The sequence below is a fragment of the Schistocerca serialis genome, chromosome 10, assembly GCF_023864345.2.
Source record: "Schistocerca serialis cubense isolate TAMUIC-IGC-003099 chromosome 10, iqSchSeri2.2, whole genome shotgun sequence".
NCBI classification, from domain to species: Eukaryota; Metazoa; Arthropoda; class Insecta; order Orthoptera; family Acrididae; genus Schistocerca; species Schistocerca serialis.
Window position 1 is genome coordinate 42,697,351 of NC_064647.1, and position 14,965 is coordinate 42,712,315.

A 14,965-nucleotide genomic window follows, 5' to 3' on the forward strand; every position below is an offset into this window, starting at 1 on the left:
GCGCCGGAGATCGCCGCCATCAGTGTCTTGTGTGTGCCGTCATGTTTCGTGTCAGTGTTTCCCGTCATGCTCCGTTGTTCACCAGTGCCATCGTCTTCTTCAGTATCTGTGCGTCGTCTCAACAGTTTGCAGTGTGGTTTATCGTCAAGTGTGAACGGCTCCGTGTTTGTCTCTCTGTGTCTCCTATTTTATCGCCCACCATTTTGTGACTTTTCTGTTTTTCTCCTGTTTTTTGTGCTTCTGTCTCATTTGGCTGAAGAGCAGCGTACTGTGCTGCTGCCAGCCTGCTTATTGTATAGGCATTAAAATGACAATAAAGTAAAAAAAAAAAAAAAGAATCATGCCGTGAAATTGATTAATGTCGATGGGTGAAATATTTGTGTAACAGATTAGGCACCCTGGAAACACAATGAAATGAGATTTACAAATCCTCTCATGTAGCTGGGTTAAGTTGTTGAAATAAGTTTACCTTGCAGAAAAGTACAACTAGAAATCAGTCAGTAAATTGCTTCATAGCGCTGGGAACACGTGCTGCAGTCTTAAATATACAAGATACACGCTTATTCCACATTGCGCCAAACAACCTGCACAAAAATATATATTTTGGACTCCTCTACTGTTTATGTTCTTGTCCAAGAAGAATCATAGAAAGCTAACAGTATCCAAACCTGCCTGCTGTCTCATTGGCCCCAGCTAATATATTGCCTGACAAAAATGAAAATATCTGAATGTGTGCTAAATAGTATCTCGAGTGCCAAGCATTCATAACAGATCCAAACAATAAGACATTTTCTATGGATCCATTTGTGCTATAGTAGGCAGCAAATTTTGCTCACCTTGCATATAGGAAGAGTCATTCTCAAATGAAGAGAGACAGAAAGAATGAGCCATGGCAAGCCAACTAGTTCTGCTCTCAAAAAAAAAAAAAAAAAAAAAAAAAAAAGCAAAACTCCTGCTACAATTCTCACCTACACTTCCTCTACCACTGTATTTTTCATTGCATTCTATGATTTATATTCACAGACACAGTCACAAAATTTACCCCACAAGCACTGGTTCCCTCTCTTCAGTATTCCACATGCAATACATTCTCATAGCACACTGGACCATCATTAAGCTCACCATCCCATTTAAACTATCACACTGTATTATGTGTCACATTTGCACAGTAAATCCACAGTTCAAGGAATACACCAAGAAATGCACTAATCACACTGTTCAAAATGGAAATGCCATGGCTGCAGCCCACCAAATTCTACTGCACAATCACTGTTATTACTGCATGAAGGAGATTTTCCACCAGCAGCCTTTAGATGAAACATGTAAGCTACATAAAGGTTCAACAAAACCTCAACATCAGGGACTGCATTAGCTACCACCCAAATAGCTACTAGCCCTTACCTTTCTTTCAATCCCTCTGCTCTGTACACTACAGCACATGTATGTATTGTCAAATTGAGGCAAAGCCTTGCACAACATTACAGTTCTTCCTGCTTCATGTAACACCCACCAGATAGGACACTGTCCTCAATGTGAGTGCCCTTACTAGGCACTGTGCAGCCTAACACATCAATCATCTCAAGCCAACAGACTCATTGCCCAATATTATCAAACAGCAGTTCCATGGTCATAAGTTCTAATTATCAAGGTGTACACACAGCAGTGTCCAAAAAGGATCAAACATGCATCTAATGATCAGGACACAAACACAAATTATAACACTGGCAGTGCTGTGAAAATGAATTAAGTACAACACCTGCCTCCCACACACTCACCAACTCTCACTGTACTGCCCTAGTCTCCTCCTCTAAATTCTGACACAAGTTTTGTCAAATCCTACATTTATCAGTAATCACTGCATGTGTGTACCACAAGTATGCTATGGAGCAAGAATTGCCACTAGACAGAACCACATTTCAACTGTCCACATTGGCATCTTTATTCACACATAGCAGTTGCACAACATCTTACACTGAGGAGTATGTTTCTCACCAGCTCCCTAAGACATGTACACAATTCATCAGTGAACACAGACTAGTCTGTGTACATGGTCCCTAACAACCATCAGCTAAACACTTCCACAAGTGCAGAATGAGTACACAGATAAACACAGTTTGAAGCATTGTTTCTATGACACTTACACCCCCTCAGGGGTTGCCAAAAATTGCCACAGAGACGGTATTTCACGTCTCTCTGGCGGGGTATTGGTAAAAGTTTTCAACTAGCAATAATCGCACCTCAGTTATACTTCACTGGTTACGATAATGCCACTGCGCAAAGATTAACTACCTAGCGCCTGGCACTGCTATTTATACCTGACGTTCGTTCCAAACACATACAAGTACTTGCATCATTGATACCTATCAGTATTACCTTACACTACTCAAGTTCCATTGGGGGAAACAAATACAGAAATATACAGAAAAAGAACAGTAAAATACATTTTATTAGAGGCAGATTTTCTGTTCTTTGCTCCTTGTGTCTAATTTTTGTTTACACGCCCACTCACCGCCATCTTAAACGCTCAAAACTCCACAGTAGTTCTCCCCTTGACCGTCAGGCGCGCTACTGCTCACTCGCCTAGCCCCACACAGACGAAAGTAGCACAACCTCATTTAGCAAATACCGGCACACCCATTAAGACTCATCGTTAGATTTTGTTATTTTGTGGCCGCTGGTTAGTACTAGACACCAAGAAAACTGCCAACTGCATTTACATTAACTTAACAAACCATACACTTCTCAGCAAAAGCTGTTTGACCTACTGAGCAGTAAAATGTTAGTTTTACTCGAATCATGCCGTGAAATTGATTAATGTCGATGGGTGAAATATTTGTGTAACAGATTAGGCACCCTGGAAACACAATGAAATGAGATTTACAAATCCTCTCATGTAGCTGGGTTAAGTTGTTGAAATAAGTTTACCTTGCAGAAAAGTACAACTAGAAATCAGTCAGTAAATTGCTTCATAGCGCTGGGAACACGTGCTGCAGTCTTAAATATACAAGATACACGCTTATTCCACATTGCGCCAAACAACCTGCACAAAAATATATATTTTGGACTCCTCTACTGTTTATGTTCTTGTCCAAGAAGAATCATAGAAAGCTAACAGTATCCAAACCTGCCTGCTGTCTCATTGGCCCCAGCTAATATATTGCCTGACAAAAATGAAAATATCTGAATGTGTGCTAAATAGTATCTCGAGTGCCAAGCATTCATAACAGATCCAAACAATAAGACATTTTCTATGGATCCATTTGTGCTATAGTAGGCAGCAAATTTTGCTCACCTTGCATATAGGAAGAGTCATTCTCAAATGAAGAGAGACAGAGAGAATGAGCCATGGCAAGCCAACTAGTTCTGCTCTCAAAAAAAAAAAAAAAAAAAAAAAAAAAAAAAAAAAAGCAAAACTCCTGCTACAATTCTCACCTACACTTCCTCTACCACTGTATTTTTCATTGCATTCTATGATTTATATTCACAGACACAGTCACAAAATTTACCCCACAAGCACTGGTTCCCTCTCTTCAGTATTCCACATGCAATACATTCTCATAGCACACTGGACCATCATTAAGCTCACCATCCCATTTAAACTATCACACTGTATTATGTGTCACATTTGCACAGTAAATCCACAGTTCAAGGAATACACCAAGAAATGCACTAATCACACTGTTCAAAATGGAAATGCCATGGCTGCAGCCCACCAAATTCTACTGCACAATCACTGTTATTACTGCATGAAGGAGATTTTCCACCAGCAGCCTTTAGATGAAACATGTAAGCTACATAAAGGTTCAACAAAACCTCAACATCAGGGACTGCATTAGCTACCACCCAAATAGCTACTAGCCCTTACCTTTCTTTCAATCCCTCTGCTCTGCACACTACAGCACATGTATGTATTGTCAAATTGAGGCAAAGCCTTGCACAACATTACAGTTCTTCCTGCTTCATGTAACACCCACCAGATAGGACACTGTCCTCAATGTGAGTGCCCTTACTAGGCACTGTGCAGCCTAACACATCAATCATCTCAAGCCAACAGACTCATTGCCCAATATTATCAAACAGCAGTTCCATGGTCATAAGTTCTAATTATCAAGGTGTACACACAGCAGTGTCCAAAAAGGATCAAACATGCATCTAATGATCAGGACACAAACACAAATTATAACACTGGCAGTGCTGTGAAAATGAATTAAGTACAACACCTGCCGCCCACACACTCACCAACTCTCACTGTACTGCCCTAGTCTCCTCCTCTAAATTCTGACACAAGTTTTGTCAAATCCTACATTTATCAGTAATCACTGCATGTGTGTACCACAAGTATGCTATGGAGCAAGAATTGCCACTAGACAGAACCACATTTCAACTGTCCACATTGGCATCTTTATTCACACATAGCAGTTGCACAACATCTTACACTGAGGAGTATGTTTCTCACCAGCTCCCTAAGACATGTACACAATTCATCAGTGAACACAGACTAGTCTGTGTACATGGTCCCTAACAACCATCAGCTAAACACTTCCACAAGTGCAGAATGAGTACACAGATAAACACAGTTTGAAGCATTGTTTCTATGACACTTACACCCCCTCAGGGGTTGCCAAAAATTGCCACAGAGACGGTATTTCACGTCTCTCTGGCGGGGTATTGGTAAAAGTTTTCAACTAGCAATAATCGCACCTCAGTTATACTTCACTGGTTACGATAATGCCACTGCGCAAAGATTAACTACCTAGCGCCTGGCACTGCTATTTATACCTGACGTTCGTTCCAAACACATACAAGTACTTGCATCATTGATACCTATCAGTATTACCTTACACTACTCAAGTTCCATTGGGGGAAACGAATACAGAAATATACAGAAAAAGAACAGTAATATACATTTTATTAGAGGCAGATTTTCTGTTCTTTGCTCCTTGTGTCTAATTTTTGTTTACACGCTCACTCACCGCCATCTTAAACGCTCAAAACTCCACAGTAGTTCTCCCCTTGACCGTCAGGCGCGCTACTGCTCACTCGCCTAGCCCCACACAGACGAAAGTAGCACAACCTCATTTAGCAAATACCGGCACACCCATTAAGACTCATCGTTAGATTTTGTTATTTTGTGGCCGCTGGTTAGTACTAGACACCAAGAAAACTGCCAACTGCATTTACATTAACTTAACAAACCATACACTTCTCAGCAAAAGCTGTTTGACCTACTGAGCAGTAAAATGTTAGTTTTACTCGAATCTTCCTTCCGCCTCCTTGATTTCTATCTCACCGTCTATGGCCGTCCTATCGCCCTCACCCCCACCCTTAAGTACCTTGGCGTCACCCTCGACCGTCGCCTCTCCTGGACTCCCCATCTCCAGACAATCCAAGCCAAGGCACGTTCCCGACTCCGTCTCCTCAAGCTCCTTTCCGGCCGCACGTGGGGTCTGGACCCTTCCACAATCCTCCACACCTATTAATCCCTCATCCGCCCTATCCTTTGTTACGCCCATCCAGCCTGGATCTCCGCCCCCCCTACCTTCTATAAATCCCTCCAAATCCTTGAACGCCATGCTCTCCGCCTTGCCTATCGCATCCGTCTCCCCTCCCCCACGCGGATCCTGTATGATCTCATCCCCTTCCCCCACCTCCTCCTTTTCCTTGAAAAGTTACGTATCCTGTACACCTCACGTAAACTTGATCCTCCTCACCCGCTCGTTTCCCCGCTCCTCTCCCACCCCCGCCCGCTGCCGTGCCTGTATTCGCACGTCCCACCCGGTCTCCATCTCTCCACCCTCCGTACACTCTCCCAAGGTGGCTTCCGCCAGCTCCCTCTCCCTGATGATGTCCTCGTCCCCTCCATCTACCCCTCCTATCAACTTTGACCCTGCCCCACCCCCCACTTCCCGTGTCCTTTCCTTTCGGCACCCTCCCTCCCTTCTCTTCTCTTCCCTTCTTTTTCCATCTCCCTGTCCCCTCCCTTCCCCCTCTTCCCCTGGGCTTCCTCTCCCCCTTCCTCCCTCCCCCCTATCTCCCCTGCCCGTTGCATCTCTGCTCTCCCCTCTCGCTCTCCCACTCCCCTTCCTCCTCCTCCTCTCTTGGCAGGTCCCCGGACTCGCACACGTATAGTGAACATCCGCGCGCCGGAGATCGTCGCCTTTTGTGCTTCGTGTGTGTGACGTCATATAGTGTTTTTGGTGTCCGCCGTCCCACTCCTACGTTCCCTTGTGCCGTCGGACTCACCAGTGTTTTGTGCGCCGTGCCAACGTGTTTTCAGTGTTGTTATCGTCACATGTGAACGACTCCATGTTTTTTATGTCTCTGTGACCTCTCTCTTTTGCCCGTCACTTTGTTCATTGTCATTCACCATGTTTTATACTCTTGTAAAACGCTATGGCTGAAGAGCGGCGTAGTGTGCCGCTGCCAGCCTACCTGAATTGTACAGGTTTTAAAATAACAATAAAGTAAAAAAAAAAAAAAAAAAATTACTTGAATCATGCCGTGAAATTGATTAATGTCGATGGGTGAAATATTTGTGTAACAGATTAGGCACCCTGGAAACACAATGAAATGAGATTTACAAATCCTCTCATGTAGCTGGGTTAAGTTGTTGAAATAAGTTTACCTTGCAGAAAAGTACAACTAGAAATCAGTCAGTAAATTGCTTCATAGCGCTGGGAACACGTGCTGCAGTCTTAAATATACAAGATACACGCTTATTCCACATTGCGCCAAACAACCTGCACAAAAATATATATTTTGGACTCCTCTACTGTTTATGTTCTTGTCCAAGAAGAATCATAGAAAGCTAACAGTATCCAAACCTGCCTGCTGTCTCATTGGCCCCAGCTAATATATTGCCTGACAAAAATGAAAATATCTGAATGTGTGCTAAATAGTATCTCGAGTGCCACGCATTCATAACAGATCCAAACAATAAGACATTTTCTATGGATCCATTTGTGCTATAGTAGGCAGCAAATTTTGCTCACCTTGCATATAGGAAGAGTCATTCTCAAATGAAGAGAGACAGAAAGAATGAGCCATGGCAAGCCAACTAGTTCTGCTCTCAAAAAAAAAAAAAAAAAAAGCAAAACTCCTGCTACAATTCTCACCTACACTTCCTCTACCACTGTATTTTTCATTGCATTCTATGATTTATATTCACAGACACAGTCACAAAATTTACCCCACAAGCACTGGTTCCCTCTCTTCAGTATTCCACATGCAATACATTCTCATAGCACACTGGACCATCATTAAGCTCACCATCCCATTTAAACTATCACACTGTATTATGTGTCACATTTGCACAGTAAATCCACAGTTCAAGGAATACACCAAGAAATGCACTAATCACACTGTTCAAAATGGAAATGCCATGGCTGCAGCCCACCAAATTCTACTGCACAATCACTGTTATTACTGCATGAAGGAGATTTTCCACCAGCAGCCTTTAGATGAAACATGTAAGCTACATAAAGGTTCAACAAAACCTCAACATCAGGGACTGCATTAGCTACCACCCAAATAGCTACTAGCCCTTACCTTTCTTTCAATCCCTCTGCTCTGTACACTACAGCACATGTATGTATTGTCAAATTGAGGCAAAGCCTTGCACAACATTACAGTTCTTCCTGCTTCATGTAACACCCACCAGATAGGACACTGTCCTCAATGTGAGTGCCCTTACTAGGCACTGTGCAGCCTAACACATCAATCATCTCAAGCCAACAGACTCATTGCCCAATATTATCAAACAGCAGTTCCATGGTCATAAGTTCTAATTATCAAGGTGTACACACAGCAGTGTCCAAAAAGGATCAAACATGCATCTAATGATCAGGACACAAACACAAATTATAACACTGGCAGTGCTGTGAAAATGAATTAAGTACAACACCTGCCTCCCACACACTCACCAACTCTCACTGTACTGCCCTAGTCTCCTCCTCTAAATTCTGACACAAGTTTTGTCAAATCCTACATTTATCAGTAATCACTGCATGTGTGTACCACAAGTATGCTATGGAGCAAGAATTGCCACTAGACAGAACCACATTTCAACTGTCCACATTGGCATCTTTATTCACACATAGCAGTTGCACAACATCTTACACTGAGGAGTATGTTTCTCACCAGCTCCCTAAGACATGTACACAATTCATCAGTGAACACAGACTAGTCTGTGTACATGGTCCCTAACAACCATCAGCTAAACACTTCCACAAGTGCAGAATGAGTACACAGATAAACACAGTTTGAAGCATTGTTTCTATGACACTTACACCCCCTCAGGGGTTGCCAAAAATTGCCACAGAGACGGTATTTCACGTCTCTCTGGCGGGGTATTGGTAAAAGTTTTCAACTAGTAATAATCGCACCTCAGTTATACTTCACTGGTTACGATAATGCCACTGCGCAAAGATTAACTACCTAGCGCCTGGCACTGCTATTTATACCTGACGTTCGTTCCAAACACATACAAGTACTTGCATCATTGATACCTATCAGTATTACCTTACACTACTCAAGTTCCATTGGGGGAAACAAATACAGAAATATACAGAAAAAGAACAGTAAAATACATTTTATTAGAGGCAGATTTTCTGTTCTTTGCTCCTTGTGTCTAATTTTTGTTTACACGCCCACTCACCGCCATCTTAAACGCTCAAAACTCCACAGTAGTTCTCCCCTTGACCGTCAGGCGCGCTACTGCTCACTCGCCTAGCCCCACACAGACGAAAGTAGCACAACCTCATTTAGCAAATACCGGCACACCCATTAAGACTCATCGTTAGATCTTGTTATTTTGTGGCCGCTGGTTAGTACTAGACACCAAGAAAACTGCCAACTGCATTTACATTAACTTAACAAACCATACACTTCTCAGCAAAAGCTGTTTGACCTACTGAGCAGTAAAATGTTAGTTTTACTCGAATCTTCCTTCCGCCTCCTTGATTTCTATCTCACCGTCTATGGCCGTCCTATCGCCCTCACCCCCACCCTTAAGTACCTTGGCGTCACCCTCGACCGTCGCCTCTCCTGGACTCCCCATCTCCAGACAATCCAAGCCAAGGCACGTTCCCGACTCCGTCTCCTCAAGCTCCTTTCCGGCCGCACGTGGGGTCTGGACCCTTCCACAATCCTCCACACCTATAAATCCCTCATCCGCCCTATCCTTTGTTACGCCCATCCAGCCTGGATCTCCGCCCCCCCTACCTTCTATAAATCCCTCCAAATCCTTGAACGCCATGCTCTCCGCCTTGCCTATCGCATCCGTCTCCCCTCCCCCACGCGGATCCTGTATGATCTCATCCCCTTCCCCCACCTCCTCCTTTTCCTTGAAAAGTTACGTATCCTGTACACCTCACGTAAACTTGATCCTCCTCACCCGCTCGTTTCTCCGCTCCTCTCCCACCCCCGCCCGCTGCCGTGCCTGTATTCGCACGTCCCACCCGGTCTCCATCTCTCCACCCTCCGTACACTCTCCCAAGGTGGCTTCCGCCAGCTCCCTCTCCCTGATGATGTCCTCGTCCCCTCCATCTACCCCTCCTATCAACTTTGACCCTGCCCCACCCCCCACTTCCCGTGTCCTTTCCTTTCGGCACCCTCCCTCCCTTCTCTTCTCTTCCCTTCTTTTTCCATCTCCCTGTCCCCTCCCTTCCCCCTCTTCCCCTGGGCTTCCTCTCCCCCTTCCTCCCTCCCCCCTATCTCCCCTGCCCGTTGCATCCCTGCTCTCCCCTCTCGCTCTCCCACTCCCCTTCCTCCTCCTCCTCTCTTGGCAGGTCCCCGGACTCGCACACGTATAGTGAACATTCGCGCGCCGGAGATCGTCGCCTTTTGTGCTTCGTGTGTGTGACGTCATATAGTGTTTTTGGTGTCCGCCGTCCCACTCCTACGTTCCCTTGTGCCGTCGGACTCACCAGTGTTTTGTGCGCCGTGCCAACGTGTTTTCAGTGTTGTTATCGTCACATGTGAACGACTCCGTGTTTTTTATGTCTCTGTGACCTCTCTCTTTTGCCCGTCACTTTGTTCATTGTCATTCACCATGTTTTATACTCTTGTAAAACGCTATGGCTGAAGAGCGGCGTAGTGTGCCGCTGCCAGCCTACCTGAATTGTACAGGTTTTAAAATAACAATAAAGTAAAAAAAAAAAAAAAAATTACTCGAATCATGCCGTGAAATTGATTAATGTCGATGGGTGAAATATTTGTGTAACAGATTAGGCACCCTGGAAACACAATGAAATGAGATTTACAAATCCTCTCATGTAGCTGGGTTAAGTTGTTGAAATAAGTTTACCTTGCAGAAAAGTACAACTAGAAATCAGTCAGTAAATTGCTTCATAGCGCTGGGAACACGTGCTGCAGTCTTAAATATACAAGATACACGCTTATTCCACATTGCGCCAAACAACCTGCACAAAAATATATATTTTGGACTCCTCTACTGTTTATGTTCTTGTCCAAGAAGAATCATAGAAAGCTAACAGTATCCAAACCTGCCTGCTGTCTCATTGGCCCCAGCTAATATATTGCCTGACAAAAATGAAAATATCTGAATGTGTGCTAAATAGTATCTCGAGTGCCACGCATTCATAACAGATCCAAACAATAAGACATTTTCTATGGATCCATTTGTGCTATAGTAGGCAGCAAATTTTGCTCACCTTGCATATAGGAAGAGTCATTCTCAAATGAAGAGAGACAGAAAGAATGAGCCATGGCAAGCCAACCAGTTCTGCTCTCAAAAAAAAAAAAAAAAAAAAAAGCAAAACTCCTGCTACAATTCTCACCTACACTTCCTCTACCACTGTATTTTTCATTGCATTCTATGATTTATATTCACAGACACAGTCACAAAATTTACCCCACAAGCACTGGTTCCCTCTCTTCAGTATTCCACATGCAATACATTCTCATAGCACACTGGACCATCATTAAGCTCACCATCCCATTTAAACTATCACACTGTATTATGTGTCACATTTGCACAGTAAATCCACAGTTCAAGGAATACACCAAGAAATGCACTAATCACACTGTTCAAAATGGAAATGCCATGGCTGCAGCCCACCAAATTCTACTGCACAATCACTGTTATTACTGCATGAAGGAGATTTTCCACCAGCAGCCTTTAGATGAAACATGTAAGCTACATAAAGGTTCAACAAAACCTCAACATCAGGGACTGCATTAGCTACCACCCAAATAGCTACTAGCCCTTACCTTTCTTTCAATCCCTCTGCTCTGTACACTACAGCACATGTATGTATTGTCAAATTGAGGCAAAGCCTTGCACAACATTACAGTTCTTCCTGCTTCATGTAACACCCACCAGATAGGACACTGTCCTCAATGTGAGTGCCCTTACTAGGCACTGTGCAGCCTAACACATCAATCATCTCAAGCCAACAGACTCATTGCCCAATATTATCAAACAGCAGTTCCATGGTCATAAGTTCTAATTATCAAGGTGTACACACAGCAGTGTCCAAAAAGGATCAAACATGCATCTAATGATCAGGACACAAACACAAATTATAACACTGGCAGTGCTGTGAAAATGAATTAAGTACAACACCTGCCTCCCACACACTCACCAACTCTCACTGTACTGCCCTAGTCTCCTCCTCTAAATTCTGACACAAGTTTTGTCAAATCCTGCATTTATCAGTAATCACTGCATGTGTGTACCACAAGTATGCTATGGAGCAAGAATTGCCACTAGACAGAACCACATTTCAACTGTCCACATTGGCATCTTTATTCACACATAGCAGTTGCACAACATCTTACACTGAGGAGTATGTTTCTCACCAGCTCCCTAAGACATGTACACAATTCATCAGTGAACACAGACTAGTCTGTGTACATGGTCCCTAACAACCATCAGCTAAACACTTCCACAAGTGCAGAATGAGTACACAGATAAACACAGTTTGAAGCATTGTTTCTATGACACTTACACCCCCTCAGGGGTTGCCAAAAATTGCCACAGAGACGGTATTTCACGTCTCTCTGGCGGGGTATTGGTAAAAGTTTTCAACTAGCAATAATCGCACCTCAGTTATACTTCACTGGTTACGATAATGCCACTGCGCAAAGATTAACTACCTAGCGCCTGGCACTGCTATTTATACCTGACGTTCGTTCCAAACACATACAAGTACTTGCATCATTGATACCTATCAGTATTACCTTACACTACTCAAGTTCCATTGGGGGAAACAAATACAGAAATATACAGAAAAAGAACAGTAAAATACATTTTATTAGAGGCAGATTTTCTGTTCTTTGCTCCTTGTGTCTAATTTTTGTTTACACGCCCACTCACCGCCATCTTAAACGCTCAAAACTCCACAGTAGTTCTCCCCTTGACCGTCAGGCGCGCTACTGCTCACTCGCCTAGCCCCACACAGACGAAAGTAGCACAACCTCATTTAGCAAATACCGGCACACCCATTAAGACTCATCGTTAGATTTTGTTATTTTGTGGCCGCTGGTTAGTACTAGACACCAAGAAAACTGCCAACTGCATTTACATTAACTTAACAAACCATACACTTCTCAGCAAAAGCTGTTTGACCTACTGAGCAGTAAAATGTTAGTTTTACTCGAATCATGCCGTGAAATTGATTAATGTCGATGGGTGAAATATTTGTGTAACAGATTAGGCACCCTGGAAACACAATGAAATGAGATTTACAAATCCTCTCATGTAGCTGGGTTAAGTTGTTGAAATAAGTTTACCTTGCAGAAAAGTACAACTAGAAATCAGTCAGTAAATTGCTTCATAGCGCTGGGAACACGTGCTGCAGTCTTAAATATACAAGATACACGCTTATTCCACATTGCGCCAAACAACCTGCACAAAAATATATATTTTGGACTCCTCTACTGTTTATGTTCTTGTCCAAGAAGAATCATAGAACGCTAACAGTATCCAAACCTGCCTGCTGTCTCATTGGCCCCAGCTAATATATTGCCTGACAAAAATGAAAATATCTGAATGTGTGCTAAATAGTATCTCGAGTGCCAAGCATTCATAACAGATCCAAACAATAAGACATTTTCTATGGATCCATTTGTGCTATAGTAGGCAGCAAATTTTGCTCACCTTGCATATAGGAAGAGTCATTCTCAAATGAAGAGAGACAGAAAGAATGAGCCATGGCAAGCCAACTAGTTCTGCTCTCAAAAAAAAAAAAAAAAAAAAAAAAAAAAAAAAAAAAAAAAAAAAAGCAAAACTCCTGCTACAATTCTCACCTACACTTCCTCTACCACTGTATTTTTCATTGCATTCTATGATTTATATTCACAGACACAGTCACAAAATTTACCCCACAAGCACTGGTTCCCTCTCTTCAGTATTCCACATGCAATACATTCTCATAGCACACTGGACCATCATTAAGCTCACCATCCCATTTAAACTATCACACTGTATTATGTGTCACATTTGCACAGTAAATCCACAGTTCAAGGAATACACCAAGAAATGCACTAATCACACTGTTCAAAATGGAAATGCCATGGCTGCAGCCCACCAAATTCTACTGCACAATCACTGTTATTACTGCATGAAGGAGATTTTCCACCAGCAGCCTTTAGATGAAACATGTAAGCTACATAAAGGTTCAACAAAACCTCAACATCAGGGACTGCATTAGCTACCACCCAAATAGCTACTAGCCCTTACCTTTCTTTCAATCCCTCTGCTCTGCACACTACAGCACGTGTATGTATTGTCAAATTGAGGCAAAGCCTTGCACAACATTACAGTTCTTCCTGCTTCATGTAACACCCACCAGATAGGACACTGTCCTCAATGTGAGTGCCCTTACTAGGCACTGTGCAGCCTAACACATCAATCATCTCAAGCCAACAGACTCATTGCCCAATATTATCAAACAGCAGTTCCATGGTCATAAGTTCTAATTATCAAGGTGTACACACAGCAGTGTCCAAAAAGGATCAAACATGCATCTAATGATCAGGACACAAACACAAATTATAACACTGGCAGTGCTGTGAAAATGAATTAAGTACAACACCTGCCTCCCACACACTCACCAACTCTCACTGTACTGCCCTAGTCTCCTCCTCTAAATTCTGACACAAGTTTTGTCAAATCCTACATTTATCAGTAATCACTGCATGTGTGTACCACAAGTATGCTATGGAGCAAGAATTGCCACTAGACAGAACCACATTTCAACTGTCCACATTGGCATCTTTATTCACACATAGCAGTTGCACAACATCTTACACTGAGGAGTATGTTTCTCACCAGCTCCCTAAGACATGTACACAATTCATCAGTGAACACAGACTAGTCTGTGTACATGGTCCCTAACAACCATCAGCTAAACACTTCCACAAGTGCAGAATGAGTACACAGATAAACACAGTTTGAAGCATTGTTTCTATGACACTTACACCCCCTCAGGGGTTGCCAAAAATTGCCACAGAGACGGTATTTCACGTCTCTCTGGCGGGGTATTGGTAAAAGTTTTCAACTAGCAATAATCGCACCTCAGTTATACTTCACTGGTTACGATAATGCCACTGCGCAAAGATTAACTACCTAGCGCCTGGCACTGCTATTTATACCTGACGTTCGTTCCAAACACATACAAGTACTTGCATCATTGATACCTATCAGTATTACCTTACACTACTCAAGTTCCATTGGGGGAAACAAATACAGAAATATACAGAAAAAGAACAGTAAAATACATTTTATTAGAGGCAGATTTTCTGTTCTTTGCTCCTTGTGTCTAATTTTTGTTTACACGCCCACTCACCGCCATCTTAAACGCTCAAAACTCCACAGTAGTTCTCCCCTTGACCGTCAGGCGCGCTACTGCTCACTCGCCTAGCCTAACACAGACGAAAGTAGCACAACCTCATTTAGCAAATACCGGCACACCCATTAAGACTCATCGTTAGATTTTGT

General features: G+C 43.0%; 5 non-coding genes across 5 annotated transcripts; all 5 read right to left on the reverse strand.

The window, feature by feature from the left end:
- Positions 1–2,142: 2,142 nt before the first annotated feature.
- On the reverse strand, positions 2,143–2,282 carry LOC126425464 (U4 spliceosomal RNA). The gene has a single exon (XR_007576323.1). It is a non-coding gene; the product is annotated as a U4 spliceosomal RNA (small nuclear RNA).
- A 2,324-nt stretch (positions 2,283–4,606) lies between these two features.
- Positions 4,607–4,746, reverse strand: LOC126425465 (U4 spliceosomal RNA). Its single transcript, XR_007576324.1, has one exon. It is a non-coding gene; the product is annotated as a U4 spliceosomal RNA (small nuclear RNA).
- Positions 4,747–8,289: 3,543 nt separating this feature from the next.
- LOC126425504 (U4 spliceosomal RNA) lies at positions 8,290–8,429 on the reverse strand. The gene has a single exon (XR_007576357.1). It is a non-coding gene; the product is annotated as a U4 spliceosomal RNA (small nuclear RNA).
- A 3,544-nt stretch (positions 8,430–11,973) lies between these two features.
- LOC126425466 (U4 spliceosomal RNA) lies at positions 11,974–12,113 on the reverse strand. Its single transcript, XR_007576325.1, has one exon. It is a non-coding gene; the product is annotated as a U4 spliceosomal RNA (small nuclear RNA).
- A 2,333-nt stretch (positions 12,114–14,446) lies between these two features.
- LOC126425467 (U4 spliceosomal RNA) lies at positions 14,447–14,586 on the reverse strand. Its single transcript, XR_007576326.1, has one exon. It is a non-coding gene; the product is annotated as a U4 spliceosomal RNA (small nuclear RNA).
- Between the last annotated feature and the right edge of the window lie 379 nt (positions 14,587–14,965).